Source organism: Rana temporaria, chromosome 11 (assembly GCF_905171775.1).
Source record: "Rana temporaria chromosome 11, aRanTem1.1, whole genome shotgun sequence".
Classification (NCBI taxonomy): Eukaryota; Metazoa; Chordata; class Amphibia; order Anura; family Ranidae; genus Rana; species Rana temporaria.
In genome coordinates this window covers 139,552,420-139,571,349 of record NC_053499.1, presented here as the reverse complement: position 1 = coordinate 139,571,349, position 18,930 = coordinate 139,552,420, and the positions used below count along the sequence as shown (strand labels likewise).

Here is an 18,930-nt window from a genome sequence, read left to right as displayed (position 1 = left end):
GTAATCTTTTTATCATGCTAGTACAATGCAGGATTCAGCGGGCCTTTAGTGCATAAGACTGGCCATTTAGCATCAGTTATTCAGAAATAATACACGCGGCTACGTTAGGCTTGTTTTTCTTGCTTCCCTTTCTTTCTCTAAAGCCGGCGAACAAAGCTGAACAAAAGTCCAAGGGTGTCACTTGAGATTAGGCCTTTCTGAAGATACGGCTTACTTACAGCAAAATGAAGCATTACAAGGTAACACTTATGTCTTTAGAAATGATGGAATCGGGGAAAATCCACGTACTGCCTACGTTCTCCACCTGCTGTGATCAATAGCCTCCTCCGTACCACGCAATCCCAAAAGGGGCTACTTCTATCCAAAGCCAGATGTTTACAGCTGAGGTTTCCTTCTCCAGTTTTGCAGCTACACGCAAGTAAAAAAGGTGGATATAAACATGAGGTTCTCTAGGGTAAAGCCTGGTACACACGATCGGATTTTCCGCGGACAAAGCGTAGGACTTTTGTCCGAAGGGCGTTGGCCAGGAACTTGTATTGCATACAAATGGCAAAGAATTGTCGGCCAACAAACACAAAGCTACGTGTTTTTTTAGCTCTTTAGCGCCACCCTTTGTGCAACTTCTGCTAATGTTGTGTTATGGATGGTGAGCATTGCTTCTGAGCATGCGTGTTTGTACTTTGGACTTCTGTACACACGATTGGATGATCCGACAACACACATTTAAAGCATGCTATCCACGATTTGTTGTCATAAAATCCGACAACGATTGTCCGATGGAGCGTCGGATTTTCCAACAACAGCCTGTCATCACACAATTCCCGTTGGAAAATCCGATCCTGTGTATGGGCCTTAACAGATCTGAGAATCTACAGTGTCTTTTCTGAAGGGAGCCACATGATTTAGTAATGGCAGTGAGTGTGGTTCTTGATTTGCATCAATTTCTACAATTTGGACCAGTGGCGGCTGGTGCTCAAAAGTTTTGGGAGGGCGCAAACAAACTGAAACATTCAGAAACAAAAACTTCAATTGCAGCCTCACTGTGCCCATCAAACGCAGCCACTGTGCCCATCAAATGCAGTCACTTTGCCCATCAGACGCAGCCACTGTGCCCATCAAATGCAGTCACTTTGCCCATCAGACGCAGCCACTGTGCCCATCAAATGCAGTCACTTTGCCCATCAAACGCAGCCACTGTGCCCATCAAATGCAGTCACTTTGCCCATCAAACGCAGCCACTGTGCCCATCAAACGCAGCCACTGTGCCATCAAACGCAGTCACTTTGCTCATCAAATGCTGTCACTGTGCCCTGAATGCTGCCACTGTGCCCATCAAACGCTGCCACTGTGCCCCAAATGCTGCCACTGTGCCCCAAATGTTGCCACTGTGCCCCAAATGTTGCCACTGTGCCCCACGTGCTGCCACTGTGCCCCAAATGTTGCCACTGTGCCCCAAGTGCTGCCACTGCGTCCTCCGCCCAACCCGCCATCTGCCCAGCACTTACCTTGTCTCGGGTGGGCAGCAGGTGACGGTGGCATGCGGCGAGCAGTGTCCGCTGTCCGCCTGATAGGTGTCCAATCCCAGGGCCTGTCGTTTCAGCCAATCAGGTGACAGGTAACACAGACCCGGTGCACCTGATTGGCTGAGAGGCAGTTCAATGTTAGGAAAGCAAATTCCTTTGCTTTCCTAACATACAGCTGAGCGAGAAGTGAACGCACAGCGTTGCGCCCGCTTCTCACATTTTTGAGTAGATTTTATTCATATTTTTCCAACCCAAATGCATTATTTTACATTTTTCTACGTTTTTTTTAAGCTCTTGAATTCTCTCTGACACATGTTATCTCAGACCCTCCACCATTTTTGTTGTATATGGGCTCATTGCAGTTACTCATGACTAAGTAGCTGAGTAGCTGCATTAAGTTTTAAAGAGAACCTGTGATCCTATCCTTTGTGACTATTGATAAATGTATTAGAATTAAAGTTTTTGTGAGTTCAGCTTTAAACTGACTCCTTACAGACAGTTGAGTCTAAAATTACATCAGGTCTTGACGTGAACACCTGTAAGGAGTGAGATGCAACACATCTTGTATTAAGCTGTTGGTGTTGTCACTTGTGTTTGGAGGTGATAGAAAGTGTAAAAAACACCTTGATGTACATTTGCTTAGTAATATGAGAGTGTCGTTATGGGAGCATTGGATGACTATTTCATTTTGTAAGGTGTAATTAGAATGTTATCAAAGTATCAAAACAATGATAATCTTAAGCTTTTGTGTTTTAGAAGAAATGAGAGTTACAGTAGGCAGCCTATAGACACAGGTTGCAGGAAAGAATTCCCCAATCAACACAGACAAGGAAATCTCTCCTGCCAATTGTCTTCTCCCAGCGGGGGCGGGAGGGCAAAGCTATCCCCGCCAGGAGAAGACAGTGATTATCGCTAGCGGCCATCTGGCCGGCTGGTAGTACCCATGTTGATCGATTGATCAACTTTTTACATTCAGCCTACCCAATAATAGTTTGAATCCCAAATCCTAAAGCCAGCCATAGATGGTTTGAATCTCAGTTCAGCAGGAACCCGCCAAGATTCAAACCATGTATGCAAAGGCGTAGCTAGTGAAAACGGCGTCTATGGCAAGCACTGAAAATGCGCCCCTGTCGAAACATTTGAAACCCATCTTTCAGATAACCTTACCAAAAAAAACAGCTAACAAAACTAGTGATATCAATCATCCCTTGTGATACCTTTGGTAGTGACATGTCCTCTTTATGGAGAAATCTGGGGTTTATTAGACCCCCGATCCCTCCTCTGCCCTCCAAAGCCATGTAAATGCAGAACCTTAAAAATTCATCACTTAAGGCCTCAGTTTACACAGAGCAGAGGGAGAAACTGATGTTCCTCCTTCTTCTATGTGCGCTGCCAATCCGACCAGATGGAATGGGAGACCCTGGGAGAACAGGGGAGGGCTGTGGCTGAACGCAGCAGGGATAGCGCTGCCATTGTCCATTAGCAAAGGTGCTGAAAAGGAGATCCTGTCTATGCTCGGGATGAGGGAAGAAGAGACCCACAGACCCTGGTAAGTGCCTTGCTGCCCAGCCACTCAACAGCGCCCCCTTCATATGGTGCCCATGGCACTTGCCATGGCTGCCATACCCTAGATACGCCACTGCATGTATGGGCAGGCTGAATCAATCGATTGATTGATCAACCAGCCTACCAGATTTTACATGCGATTACTGATAGTGGGTGTTATATGCTGGGGTTTCCTCCATGAGTTGGTGGGGGTTCCTTGGGCTGCAGCTGACTGACCTCACATTTGAAGGGCAAGCTGTGTGCTGAACTCTCCTCCCTCATCACAAATGTATCTAAAATGTGTTGGGATAACCAGTCCAATGTGAGACATACTTATAACAGAGGAACAAAGCACCAGAGAGAAATAACACTTAGAGCTTTTGAGAGAGACAGCTAAACTAAGGTGACCAGATTTTTAAAATGAAATCCGGGGACATATTATTATTTTTTTACTAGTAATGGCGGCAATCAGCGACTCTCTGACTGTCACCACCCACCTCACAGCCTGTCAAGTCTTATACTCTCCGAGCCCCGGCTACTACTGGGTGGAGAGTAGAGAAAGATCTCTCTACCAGGCAAGGCATGGAGATGAACAGGCAGGAGGCTGGCAGGGACTTGAGCCAAGGCAGAAAAACACGCGAGTGGAGCTGATGGGCATGCGCCCGAAATGGAAGAAATGTTCCTTCCGCTCCGACCAGCACATAATCATCAGAAAGGGGCACAGATAATGGAAAAAATACACCCCCTAATCTAGAAGGCGCGGCGGAGAGGGGGGTGTTTAATTCAGATTTTTTTTTTAATTCTGCACTGACTGTCTTTGAACTTGCCCCTGTTCAAATCCAAACCGGGGACAAAACCGTGGACAGACTTGGTCCGGGGACAGTGTCCTCAATCCGGGGAATGTCCCTGGAAACCGGGGACTGTCTGGTCACCCTAAGCTAAACACTACAGATATATGCTTTGCTCAAATTCCATGACTGGGGTTTACAACCACTTTAATAAATGCTACCGCCCTGCTTTATGTGCCCAATAGTAATCCACCTGTTGTAAACAGAGTAGTTGTTGTTGGCATAGTCGGCAGGGTGGTGCTAATTTCAGAGTGTTACAAGTGAATTGGGTAGAGGCGGTAAAATCACCACTAGTGTGAACAAGCCCTTAAGCCCCGTACACACGACCAGGATTTCCGGCGGTAGAATCCCGAGAACCTGCTCGGTAAGTTTCCCTGTGTACACACGGCCGGGATTCCCGTTGGGAAAACTGTAGGGAGAGCTTTGGCCGGGAATCCGGCCGTGTGTATGCTCCCTCGTAGTGTTCCCCCTTGGGAAAACTGCTGGGTTTAAAACCAGCGGGAAAATAGAGAGCAGGTTCTCTATTTTGCCGCCGGGATTCCCGGCAGTTTTCCTGTCGGAAAAACTGCGAGGAAGCATACACACGGCCGGGATTCCCGGATAAATACCCTCCCCGCAGTTTTCCTGGCAGGAATCCCGGTCGTGTGTACGGGGCTTAACAGTTATTGTGTTTTAGAACCACCTTGGGGAGAACTCACAAGGACCACAGGGAGCTGGAAGCGATGTCCACAAAAGCGAACTGCACCCTTTAAATTCCCACACCTACCCAACGTAATGCAGACCTCTATATCACAGCTGTAATCAGGGCCGTTTGAAGGAATTTGGGGGCTCCAAGCAAAATGGACATGGAGGCCCCCCAACCCCCCCACACGTTCTTTTTACTCCCCCCCCCAATTTTTTTTTACTCCCCCCCTCCCCCTCCCTATGTTCTTTTTACTCCCACATCCCTACCGGGTCCATACTGCACGGCAGGAGATTCAGTTTCCTCTTCCCGGCCGGACTGACAGGAAGTGAGCACTCAGTATGCACTTCCTGTCAGTCTGGCCGGGAACAGGAAACTGAATCTCCTGTACCGCTGTAACGCACGGTACCCGGCCAGAGTCCGGACTGACAGGAGGAAGGAAAAGGAGCTTGGCCACGCTACAGAGAAGGGGAAGTGACGACTTGAGGCAGCAGTGCTGCAGGCTCTCTATGGAGTGCTCAGGCAGCTGTAGGAAGCGCGGCAAGGGCCCTGCTTGGGGCCCCAGGCCAGCTCGGGGCCCCAAGCAATTGCTTGGTTTGCCTGCCTTGTAGAGACGGGCCTGGCTGTAATGTCTAATGTCCACCACTATGTTCACTGGTGCCCTAGAATCTGTTCTGAAACAGCTAAATGAGCTTTTGAACAATTGGCTTGGCATCCTTTTATTTTATTACTTATACTGCAGTCAAAGAAGATAATAAACTCTGCCTGTTAGTGCGGCACGGGGAGAGGACTGGAATGGAGATGAGCTAGAGAGCATTGATCTGTGTAAAGGAATACTGAACACAGGTGTGCTTTTATGCAAATCCCCTGAGTGAAATATCTCAAAACACGAATACCGAAAATAGCAAATGAAAAATCTTCCGCAATTTCAATCACTCCCTGCATCACAATATATTCTGACATTCGTCTTCTGGAGAACAGCCAGGACGCTCCCGTGGAAGAAGAATTGCTGTACAGAAGGATGTTTTGGGGTCATCGTTATAGATTGGAGGCGCTGCTAGATTCAGCGTGTGCAAAACGATTACAAACGACGTGACTGACAGGCGAGCCGTCCACAATTTGTTTCTCAGGATCATGTGGTTTCCAATATTAGAAGGAATAGAATTATTTGTTATATCGAGAAGGTGGACAAAATAATAAAAGCCTCACATGAAAATGGAATTTAAAGTAGATGTTAACCCAGTCACTAGATTTTCATCTAGCTCTGTGGAAATGTGTTTTTTTAAAGATGTTTTTATAAATCTGAAGCTTTCATTAATATAACACCCGGAGATCCTTCTATGAAGCTATGAAGGTCCCTTTTTAAGCCCTTTATTCTATAAGGTGACAACCAAACCCCCATTTGTGTTCCTGCATTGTCACCCTGTCACATGTGCCATTGGTGGCAAATATTATGTAGGCATTATTTTTATTATTATAGTGTCAATGGCATGCACAGCCCTTTACAAAATGGAGAGAGACAATACAGTAACTATGCAATTCAATTCAGAAGGTACTTTATCAGGGGGTCTAGCTTGTTAGAGATTATAATACAGTGGCAGCTGGTGGGTTTTTTGTTGTGGGAGGGGGAGCAAACAGCGCACTGAAACCCACCCACACGAGTCTGCTGGTTGGTCCGACACTTACCTGGATAAATAGATCCAGATAGATGGGTGAGTGTCATCCAGCGTGGTGGGGTGCAGGCAGCAACTCCAGGTTAGCGGATGCGGTGTCCGGGTAGTGGCTCCAGGCTAGCGGGTGCAGGGTTCAGGCAGCAGCTCCAGGCTAGCAGGTGCGGGGTCCAGGCAGCAGCTCCAGGCTAGCAGGTGCGGGGTCCAGGCAGTGGCTCCAGGCTAGCGCATGCGGGGTCCAGGCAGCGGCTCCAGGCTAGCGCATGCGGGGTCCAGGCAGCGGCTCCAGGCTAGTGCATGCGGAGTCCGGGCAGCAGCTCCAGGCTAGCGGATGCAGGGTCCAGGCAGCAGCTCCAGGCTAGCGGATGCGGGGTCCGGGCAGTGGCTCCAGGCTAGCGGGGTCTGGGCAGTGCCTCCGGGATAGCAGGTGCGGAGTCCAGGCAGTGGCTCCAGGCTAGCGTGTTTAGGGTCAAGGCAGCAGCTCCAGGGTGGCAGGCTTCCTCTCTGGCTCCATCGGCTTCCTCCCTGGCTCCACATCAGGTGTCCAATAGTGGCCAGTGGGGGTATAAAATATCCCACTCCCAGCATCAATTATAATATATATGACCTCAGACCTAGTGAGTAACAGGAGGAGTAGTGCCCCATCATTGGTATCAGTGGAAGAAACAGTGCCCTGTAGAAGGTATCGTTGGTAGGAATAGTGCCTCAAGGGCTGGATAAAGACTAGCAAGGGGCCGCATCTAAGGTTGCCACTTCATCCCTTTAAAACTGAACACATATTAATTACACAGGTTCTGTATCTGATTACAGAGAACCCGTATAATTCATATGTATTCGGGTTTAAAGGGATGAAGTGACAACCCTAGCCACACCTCGAGCCGCAGTTGGGAGACCCCTGTCGCAAACAATAAAAAAAAACAGTGGTGATCAAATACCACCAAAAGAAAGCTCTGTTTATCTGGGGGAAAAAATATATAATTTTGTTTGGGTATAGCATTGCATGACCGCGCAATTAAAGTAGCACACTGCTAAATAGCAAAAAATGGTTTGGTCATGAAGGGGGTAAAATCTTCCAGGGCTCAAGTGGATAACAGAGTCAAACGGATTAAGGATCAAGGATAATAGAGATACAAGCTGAAAGATCATCCAGCAGTGATCCCATGCAGGACTCAGGTTTGGATAGTCCACTAGAAACCATGACTAGGGCAGTCAGATACCAGATTGAAATTTACTGGCACGACACCCGAAACTGACTGGCACAGCCACGTTTTTACTAGCATTTCAAAAAAATTACTAAATTACAGTATTTAGGCTACAAACAAGTACGCTAGGCAAATAGCAATGTGATTTAAGGTAGATATTAAGGTAAAAAAACATATTTTTGTTATTTTTCGATATAATAAGGGCAACTTATTTAGTCACATCACCCCCTGCCTCCATCCCCCTCTGCCACCAACACCCCCTGCCTTCACCCCCCTCTGCAGTGCCACAATCTCCCCCTGCCTCCAATCTCCCCCAGGCCCCCTGCCTCCAATCACCCCCTGCCTCCATCGTCCCCTGCCTCCATCCCCCTCTGCGGTGCCACCAACAACCCCTGTCTCCATTCCCCACCCTCTGCGGTGCCACCATCCCCCTCTGCGGTGCCACCAACACCCCCTGCCTCCAACCCCCCCCCCCTGCCTCGATCCCCCTCTGCGGTGCCACCGCAGCCACCATCACCCCCTGCCTCCAATCACCCCCTGCCTCCAATCTCCATGTGCAGTTCCAAGCCGAACCGATCTTGGCTATTTTTACTGGCACATTCTCGCAACCACTGACATTTAGCAACGGGGGGACGTGCCAGTTTTTACGAACTGTCCGTAAAAATACGGACGGTTGGCAACACTGCCTATCATGTGTTTCCTGCATTTACTTTTCATTTCAGCTGTATACATGTCTGAATCTGTGGTAGACAGTCCCTCTGAGCATAGCTTTAGTGCACCCATTTTTCAAGTTCACTTTTCCACGGCAAATATGTGGCCTTGGGAAGCCAACCACATGTCCCCATTCTGCTGCTCACCGGCAAAGCCAACTCTGAAGAATTTGCTTTTTATTGGTATCTACATCAAAGATGCAAACGCAGTTACAATTGGAATTCATATTGGGTCAGTTAGCAGGATATGTCAGCTATAGAAGAGTTGTGCCAATTAGCACTTTGATACATGAGTTTCCATTGCAATACAAAGCAGCTGACAGAGTTCCAAAGAATTTTAGGATCTGAAAGCTACAAATGTGAATCCTTTCTAGTAGCCTCAGCCTCGCCTTATTATGCTGACACTTTTCATTCTTCTCTCACCAGCTCACACATTTGATTTTCTGATTCATTTAGTCCGCAGTTCAGCATGCCAACTTCTTAACCATCTTTGCGAAAAACGATTTCTTTTGTGGCCACGAGAAACATTATAGCGCGTGTTTAATCTGCAGCACCACCTAAGAACTAAATCTTTTTTAGCATTCTGCAGACAAGGTCTCTGGCTTTATAGGCAACCGTTGAGGAGGGATGAAATTATCTGGAAGAATTTAAACACAGACTTGGGTCTAATGTCGGCGATACACATGACAATTTGGAAAAGTTTTTTTCATCCGCTTTCAATTGAAAATTTATCATTGAGCTTGAATGGTCTACAGCAATTTGCCGCCTGGGCTTTTAATGGTTTCCCTGCTTCGAGCCACCAGACGATTCAATATTGCCGTGTCATTCATCTGGAACCTTCTAGTCGAAAAAAAGGTATTGGGGTTGATTTTCTCCCTGGTTATGACTGGTTATTTAAATCTGGGAAACGATCAGAACAATGGGGGGCAAATTGCTGTGGATAATTTAATTCCATATAAATTGAATTTAAAAGCTGAGGGAAAGCTTTGCAAATTACATTTAATTTCTTCTGCATGAGGTTTGGGAACCTAATACATTTCACTGTTAAAGCTGAACTCTAGACAGATATTAAAGAGATATTAAAGCAGCAATAAACTCTAAACCAGTGGCCCGGAGGCCAGATGTGGCCCTTTGCTTGCTCTTACCTGTCCCCAGGGCACTATTTTATTCACTGTCACTAATGACACCAAGGGCCAGGGCTTCTTTTCAGGTGGAACTTGGTGGAACTCAGTTCCACCAACTTTGGCTCAGACCCTTTGGTGCCTTCTCACTGCAATCACTTGTAAACACAGAAGTCTGGTTTCTGGCCCGGATTCTCAAAAGAGATACGACGGCGTATCTCCCGATACGCCGTCGTATCTCTGCGTTGTGCCGTCGTATCTATGCGCCTGATTCTTAGAATCAGTTACGCATAGATATCTATTAGATCCGACAGGCGTAAGTCCCTTACGCCGTCAGATCGTAACTGCATATTTACGCTGGCCGCTAGGGGCGTGTGCGCTGATTTCCGCGTCAAAATATGTAAATCAGCTAGTTACGCGAATTCACGAATGTACGCCTGGCCGACGCAGTAAAGTTACGCCGTTTACGTTAGGCTTTTCCCGGCGTAAAGTTACCCCTGCTATATGGTGGCGTAAGTGTGGGGCACCAATGTTAAGTATGGCCGTCGTTCCCGCGACAAAATTTTAAATTTTTACATCGTTTGCGTAAGTCGTCCGTGAATGGGGCTGGACGTCATTTACGTACACGTCGAAACCAATACGTCCTTGCGGCGTACTTTGACGCAAAGCACACTGGGATATTCCACGGACGGCGCACGTCGTAAGTGAAAAACTACATGCCAGACTGTGCCCCATTACATGCCAGACTGTGCCCCAGTACATGCCAGACTGTGCCCCAGTACATGCCAGACTGTGCCCCAGTACATGCCAGACTGTGCCCCAGTACATGCCAGACTGTGCCCCATTACATGCCAGACTGTGCCCTTACCTTATCCCAAGACATGCAGAATCGCGGCCGTACGATTTTTCAAAAACCGTGCCTTCTACGTCTTCTGTTCCGTGATAGGCGGAAACACTCAGCTTCCCAGGAGGCACTGTGTTCAGTGTCCGCCTATCACGGAGGCCCTCTCGTCCGAGGACGAGAGGGCCTCCGTGATAGGCGGACACTAAACACAGGACGAGAGGGCCTCCGTGATAGGCGGACACTGAACATAGTGCCTCCTAGGAAGCGGAGTGTTTCCGCCTATCACGGAACAGAAGACGTCGGAGGCGCGGCTTTTGAAAAATCGTACGACCGCGATTCTGGGATAAGGTAAGGTTAGGTTACCGGCGTATAAGACGACCCCCGACTTTTAAGAAGATTTTAAGGGGTTAAAAAGTCGTCTTATACGCCGGAAAATACGGTACTGGAGGTGCTCAGAGACACCACTCGGTTCTCAAGTATCTCCGTCACCCCCCACCTCTGGCCACATGCGGTACTGCATACACCAGCAGTGACACTGGAACGAATTAGCTGAGTTTTGATTGATTCCTATGGGGAAACTCACTTTGATATAAGAGTACTTTGGATTAGAAAGCATGCTTCTGGAACGAATTATGCTCGTAATCCAAGGTACTACTGTATTTTCAAAATGTAATCAACATGTTGATGAGGGGGGGAGTTAGGCAATATGTCAGCAGATACAACTTCAGATTTAAAAGGAAACTGCAGTTCATTTTTTTACATTCCATGGACTTATTTTTTTGATGGCTCACCAGTAGTTGTGTTTAAATGTAATTGCATGAATTGCAAGTTGCCATTGATTGGAGACCTCTGATTAACAGTTTATCACGTATTACCTATGCCGCATCCAAAAATGAATATGAAACAGTTGACAGCAGGATCGTTTCGAAAGCCGCTTTATTTTATTTCATGAAGTAGTGCTTTTGTATGAAGCCTACATGAGACCTTTGCTTGTTGTGTTAGAATGAATCTGACAATGGAATGCAAGCTTTAAACTAGTGTTAGTCACACATAGGCAATTAAATCAGCTTTGTTAATAGTGGATGCATGCCACAGCCTTTTCGATATGCTGCTATTTCCAATGCGTCCTTGCTAAATATGGTGATTTTATGTGCATTTAGAGGGTGCTGTTCTCTTCTGTGGCTTTGTTTAATACGGGCAATTTAATGTGCTTTTCAAGGGCACTAACTTTCTAATAGGTTTTCTGCAAGATATGATGATTTTAATGCGTGTTGAAAGAATGTTGTTGTGTTTTGGGGGCTGTTGCTAATTTAAAGAATTATTCAACTGGAAACTGATATTTTTTTTCCTTTTCAATGGATGTTGAAAAGTACATGAAAACGTGAACTGGTTGCATGTAGTTTGCTGAAGCACTGTGTATTATAAATAATTTTTTTTAAAGCCTGTAGGTATTTGCTTTTTCCCCCTAATTTCAGATTTAGCAACTGCAAGTCATTTATAGGCGTGCACAGGGGGTGTGCAAGGTGTGCCTGGGCACACCCCAATCACTCTGTGCGGTGCCGATTCCCCCTACTGCCCGTGTTGTGCCCCCCCCACCTCAGTGCTGCTGACTTCCCTCCTCTTTTCTCCCTGCTGCTGCGGGGGATAATTTAGGATGGAGAGTGGGGGAAGGGGCTTATCAATATGTAATTTACTATCCCCTTCCTTTTCTAAATGAACTCACTCACTGTAATCAGGGCCGATCCTAGGCAGGGTGCACAAGGTGAGTCAGTGTTCAGTGTTCTGGGGGATGTCACCCCCAGCATCCCTTTACCCGTGCTTTGGGCTGCCCCTGCTCTAGATGTTTAATGGCATGATAGATTGCATAGGATACACAGCCCCTGCGCCTAGTCCATCTACAGATGTGATGTATAATGAGATGTAAAGGGGAGGAGTTATTAAGTTGGGTGTGCAATTTGGCAGAGGTAGCATGGCTGTGCTTCTGACTTGTCCCTAACGGTATACATAGAATGGGTGCAAGAAATCAGGTGCAGCCCATGCCTGAGATGGATATCCATTTATTATTATGAAGTTCATGAGAATATGGATCCTTAAAAAAGGGCCAATTGGAGGGAACAGCAGCAAGAAGAAACTACATCAAAGCACTTGGACCTCATTGAACATCATGTCAGGATTTCCCTATAGTGCTACCAGGGGCCACTGGTAATAGCTGGTTCTTCCTTAATAGTAGAGGCTGCCCAACACTACAAGGACCAGTTCATACACTAAAACTCAGTCTTAAGGCCCATACACATGATCCAATTTTATGACCATAATTGTCCAATGGACGTGTTGTTTCAGATAATCCGACCGTGTGTATGCCCCATCAGACAATTATTGGCTGAATTAACGACAACAAAAGTTGACTATTCATGCTCACCAACTGTTGGGCAATAAATCTGTTACGTTGGTTTATCCGATTGCGTGCTCACGTATGCTCGTAACCAATGCTAAACATCAGACAACAATAGCAGAAGGTGCCCAAAGGGTGGTGGTAAAGAGCTGAAAAACCATGTGGTTTGGTGTATGTTGGCTGAAAATGTTGTGCCGTGTGTATGCAGAACAAGTTCACGGCCAACGCCCTTCGGACCAAAATCCACGGAAAAGTCGGATGGAAGTCCGATCATGTGTATGAGGCTTAAGGGATGTCTTTTTGAAATGTCTTGCTTGCAGATTTTTAAAGTGGAGGTTCCCCCTAAAAAAAAATTCTAACAATACATTGAGAAGACTGATTACACTGCAGGTATGCTGTTTTTTTTTTCCGTACATACCTCAATATCGCCATTTCATCCCTCGGCTTCCGGGTATGATTCTTGTGGGGCTGGGCATTCCTAGTTGATTGACGTTCCTCCGACCGACGCATACTTGACGTCACGACTTTCCGAAAGAAGCAGAACGTCGCTGCGCAGGCGCCGTATAGAGCCGACTCTATACGGCGCCTGCGCAATGACGTTCGGCTTCTGTCGGAAAGTCGTGACGCGCAGTATGCGCCGGTCGGAGGAACGTCAATCAACTAGGTCCAGCAAGAATCATACCTGGAAGCCGAGGGATGAAACAGCGATAACGAGGTATGTACGAAAAAAAAAAAAAAAAACTCAGCATACCCGCAGTGTAAACAGTCTTCTCAATGTATTGTTAGAATTTTTTTTTAGGGGGAACCTCCACTTTAAATAGAACAGTCAAGGGATACTTCAAATCACTGCACTGTATCAGGAGAACAGGAGGAGAACACTCTTCTCTAGGCTCCCACTACAGGATTCTACTGAGGACGGGGGAATGAGTTTCTAGGTCTGCACGGTTCCCACTCTCCATATTAAAATTTCAGCATCGGTAGCTTTCCTCTCTCACGTCTGTAGGTACAGGTAGGTACAGGTTTCCTTTAAGGAAATATGAAAGGTTTAAAGCATATAAAGACTCTGCAAGTTCATGAAAAAAATGCTTGTTGATCAGCCATAAATGTACTCAGCTATAATCGATGTTGTGGGCTGACAACACAATAAGATTTTTTGTGGATTAAGTGGTGTCAGCCCTGTTCATTGTATCTTGTCTTGCTAAACTACTCAAGCACTCTCACGCTCCTATTTTTACAATACAAATGCTAATAATTCCATAGTTCATGATAAGAACTAGGGGGCTCTTTGAAATAACACAGGATAACTCTGAACTTCAGACAATATCAAATGTTTTTTTTTTTTTTTTTTTGCACTTAGCAAACAGATATAACAAAAAAATGCAACAAATAGTATAATAAACTGAGCAAAATTTAACAAAAAAATAGAAGATCTGTTTTAAAATACAGCACATGGGAGTCCAGATACAATACTTGTTTTGGTCCGTTTCCTTTACCAAAGAAGGAGTTGTAGAAAAACGTGTGTTGTCAACACCAAAAATGTCCAAATCTCTGTGATTATTGCTTTTATTCCTTTACACAGCAGTGGGTAGATAAATATTCCTGAGATTAATGAGAATGGGTGTCTGCAGGGCACAGTTAGCAAGATGTTGACGGGTGTCGTGGTGAGACTGTGATCTCACCCTCCCTTGTTAATTGAGTGAGACTTGCCAGAAAATGATCCAGTAACATTATTGCTTTACTGGTAACAATTTTTAAGAACTCTAGGGCAAAACTAATTAAACTAGAGCAAAGAAGATAAAACAACATTTCCCATAGAAACTAGTATAATTATTTTGTTTAGAAAGATGGCATTGGGATTTAAAGTGGATGTAAGCCCTCCATACACCCAGTGAAGTGAACAGCCTCAGATGATACACAGAGATGAACCAAATCTCCCTACCAGGGGCGGACTGACCATTGAGTCACTCGGCACTGCCCAAGGGCTCCATGTCACTAGGGGGCCCCATCAGGGTTGCCAGGCTCAGTAAAACCAGGGACAGTATGTAAAAATCTATGTTTTTTTTTACATCTGTCCCTGATATGTTTGAAACCGACATGCTTCTGATGTGAAAATCCTGAGATTTTAGCTGCCCCGCCTCTGCACTGCCTCACATGTATATCTGCTGTCTTCACATTTATATACTGTTTATAAAGCTCAGATTGTGTTAGGAAAAATTCTCTTCTTGTTTAACGCAGAGTGTGATGTCTGGTAATATAGCCAAGATAGCTAAAATTGCTGATTGGAGGAAAGGCACACAACCCCTTTCATCATAGGCAGAGACTCTCATGCCTTGTACACATGATCGGTTTTCCCGGCGGTAAAAAGTCCACCAGGAAAAGCGCAGGGAAAACCTGATCGGTAGCTTTTTCCCTCTACACACGGCCGGTTTTCCTGGCAGGAAAACTGCCATGAGAGCGTTGACCGAGAAACCTGACTGTGTGTATGCTCCACCGCAGTGTTTCCCATTAGAAAAACTGCCGGGAAAAAGACCACCGGGAATTGTGGCAGGAAAAAAGAGAACATGTTCTCATTTTTCTTGCCGGGATTCCCGGCGGTTTTCCTTTCGGGAGAACTGCCATGGAGCATTACACATGGCCAGTTTTCCCGGCCAAAAGCTGTCATGGCAGTTTTCCAGAAGGGGAAAACTGGTCGTGAGTAATAGGCATTAGGAAATTTTCTCTTCCTGTTTAACGCAGAGTGTGATATCTGGGCATACAGCCAAGATAGCTCAAATTGCTGATTGGAGGAAAGGCACACACCCCCTCTCATCATAGGCAGAGACTCTCAGAGGTGTTTTGTAACAGGGCCAGCTCCCTGTTAATCTATTTTAGCAACCTCCCCTGACAGAAGAGTCAGGCTGCTTTTATCTCATGTGTCCGAGAATTTCTCAGGATGTTCTCAGGCTGACAACAGAGGAACTGGTTGGGGAGAGAGCTACCGGACTTAGCTCTTTGAAGAGAGATAACAAAATACTGCAGATAGATGTGCCCAGCAAAAAAAAATTATGAATTGTGTTTACATCCACTTTAATTCTGCTCTCAACATCAAGGCTGCATTTACCATTCTGTCATATGTAGGCCAGTGCCTAGGCCAGTGTCTAGGCCAGCAGGGTTAGCGGGAACAACACCAAGTCACCAAATTGACTATTTGTAGCTGTTTTTTCTTAATTTTTTCCCCTCTTCTGCTCACCTCTAGAAATGTTCTGCTAAATTTAAGAACCTATAAAGTTGTCAGGAGATTTAACTTTCTGGCTCCCTACCAAAACTGAAATATAGTTTTTGGGGGCGAAGTCCCTAGCTGGCATCTCTCCCTATCTTCTTCCTTCTGGCCAGTGCCAGATTTATAGGGAGGCAAAAGGGGAAACTTCCATGGGCCTCCCCTGACAGAAGGACCCCCCCCCCCTCTATACAAAAAACAATATAAAAATATTATATGGAACGATAAATAGACAATAATATTGGAAAATGTACTTTCCTTTTAAATCCTCCCTTCTTATATTTCATTACTCTCTATACAGCAGTCACAGGGCAATCGCCGTTAGATGAATATGCGCACCTCCTCCGCCCTTTCATTCTGTAGAGCATGCGTTATTTCTTGAACAATAGCGAGCATTAATGCTATTTTATTAAGCAAGGTGATACCGCCGTTGTTGATCATTACGGGAGGAATGCATTTTTAATATGTCATCTCTCGCATTACTTTATTCCAAAGGCGTAAATGGATGGTCCTGCTGTTCCTAAGTGTCGTTATGCGGTCGGGACAGCAGGCAGTGCGCTGCGGCCATTTACTTATTCCAGTACGATTTCCAAAGTCTCGTTTTCTTATTACAAATCACAGGCTTATTCAAGCAATATTCTCCCCTTCAGTAATTTATTCATAATCAGTTCCTTGCCATGCCTGTTCATGACATTAACGGCAGATAAAAGGGACTTGGTATCTGTGCATTAAACTGACCCTCTTTGTGACACACGCACCACGCGTCTGAGTTGTAATGCGCAGCCCATTAATGCCTGCATAAAATGAAGCCGCATTTATAGTGATGTTAGCTGAGCTCTGCATGTGTCGGGATGAGAATATTTATTAGGCATGCTAACAAAACTGAAGAACTGTGTACGAAGAAATAGGGATTTGCTTGTTACCGGAATTTTTACAGAATTGCTGCACTGGCTTGATCGGGCGCAGCAATTTACCCCTTCATGACCAGAGCTGATTAAGGTCCCGATACCACCAGTAGAATCAACTTACTTGACAGTAGTTCTACGATTCATTTTCTTACCTAAGTCATTTTTATTGTTTTTTAAAGTGTAGCTAAAGGTATTTTAATAACCACTTGCCGACCAGTCGCCATCAGTATACTGCTGCAGGTTGGCTCATTCCTGCGAATCGCCGTAGGGGTACGTCAGCTCGTGAGCTCAATTTTGTGGGGGCGTGGGTGCGCTCCCATTGGCCAGTGGGGGAGCCAATCAGTGGGGTCCGGCGGACTCGATTGCCTGTCGGCCACCCGTGATCGTTCCCTGCAGTGGCAGAACGGGGATCTGCCTGTGTAAACAAGGCAGACCTCTGTTCTGACATGGGAGATTACACAGATCCTGTCTTTCTGCTATGCAGGAAGACGGATCTGTGTGTTTTCCCAGGTCAAACCTTCCCCCATACAGTTAGAAAACACAAACAGGGAACACATTTAACCGCTTAATCTCCCCTAATGTTAACCTCTTCCAGGAGCGGACTGACAACTCATGGGGCCCCAGGGCAATAGGAGATTATAGGGCCCCCAGGCAATAGGAGATTATGGGGCCCCCAGGCAATAGATTATGGGGCCACACAGTATACACACATACAGTATACATACACAATGTACACACACAGACACACAATATACACACAAAGTATACAAGCGCACAGAATACACATACACACACTGAAAAGGTACTGGAGAGGCGGGCAGTTATAATCCTGGGATTCTTTTTAAAAACACAGATTTTTACACACTGTCCCTGGTTTTACTGAGGCTGGCAACCCTAATGGGGCCCCCTAGTGGCATGGGGCCCTTGGGCAGTGCCCAAATGGTCAGTCCGCCCCTGACCCCGTCCCTGCCAGTGTCATTAGTACAATAACAGTGCATATGTTTAGCACTAGGCTCCCTTCTTGTTTTTAGACTGGCCCCTTCAGCCTCTTCTCTAAGCCTCTTCAGTGGTCACAGGCAAATTCTGGAAAAACAAGGACAGAGGGCGCACCAGCCTTGCGCATTACCTTTGCAGCAAAAGATTATTTTTATTACTCACAAATGAGTGATAAAATCAAGCAAGAAATTTGCAACGTTCATCAGTAACATCGATGAGTGGGATGAGAATTGTCCAAGGTAAGCTGACACGTTTCGAGGGTGACCCCTCTTCCTCAGAGCTCCTCTTCCTCAGTGGTCACGGGCACTCTGACGTCATCAAGTACAATGCAGGGCTATTAGCCCTGCATTGTACATGAATATTCCAAGGGACTGCTTACAACCCAGAGCGTCAGGTGGAAGAGAGCTGTCTGGGGAGAAAGGGATGAGGTTGGTAAAAATACCCTTTACTGGTAACCCAGGCATAAACATGAAAACCTTCAGCATGGTTTTGGCATATTCTCCATACACTTGTGTGGGTTGCCTAAGGTTACATTGTCTGCCTTCCACAATCCAAAGACATACTGGAAGGTTAATTGGCTTCTCTCCAAATTGGCCCAAATATATGTACAGTATGTATAAACACATGTGTATGCATGGGAAATAAGGATCTTAGATTGTAAGCAAATAAAACTAAAACTGCTGGTAAAATGATTATTCACATTTTGGCGGCTGTTAGATGTTTGAAAGCGTTGAAGTGGAAGCAACAGCTACCACCTTTCAGCATTGATCTTTACAAGCACATCCATGATGTCTACAATATGGAGTACTTGATGGCTCATCTTCATAACTAGAGTTCAATAAGATCTGGCATCCTTGGAACCTCTTAGAAGCACGACCGTCCCATTGACATTACGCTTAAGATGGTCTGCCGGTTCATGGTTGTATGGTGGGTGTATGGGGGGTGTCCGGTAGGATGGGTCTTGTCCTCTACAAATTATTTTCCCTTTCCCTCTCTTTCCTTCCTCCTTTGCTTCTTTTTCCTCTGTTTCTATCTTTTCGGGGTGGTCCTACCATTTATGATACAGCAGATTCCGCTACTTTACATTTTATTATTTTTGTATTTTGCATGCTATGGTTGGAGGACTCTCCGGCAAGTAATTTCACAGGTTCCAGAATCTATAATATTCACCCCATAAGGTTGGTGTCTTTGTTACACCTAATTCCCTTGTTGAAATGCGGTTGGTCACCTTGA

At 45.9% G+C, this 18,930-nt stretch overlaps 1 protein-coding gene across 2 annotated transcripts in view; it reads left to right on the top strand.

The window, feature by feature from the left end:
* The window catches only part of CDH11 (cadherin 11), a 190,371-nt gene that overhangs the window by 97,755 nt on the left and 73,686 nt on the right, over window positions 1–18,930 (top strand). The gene's annotated exons all lie outside the window — the stretch shown is intronic.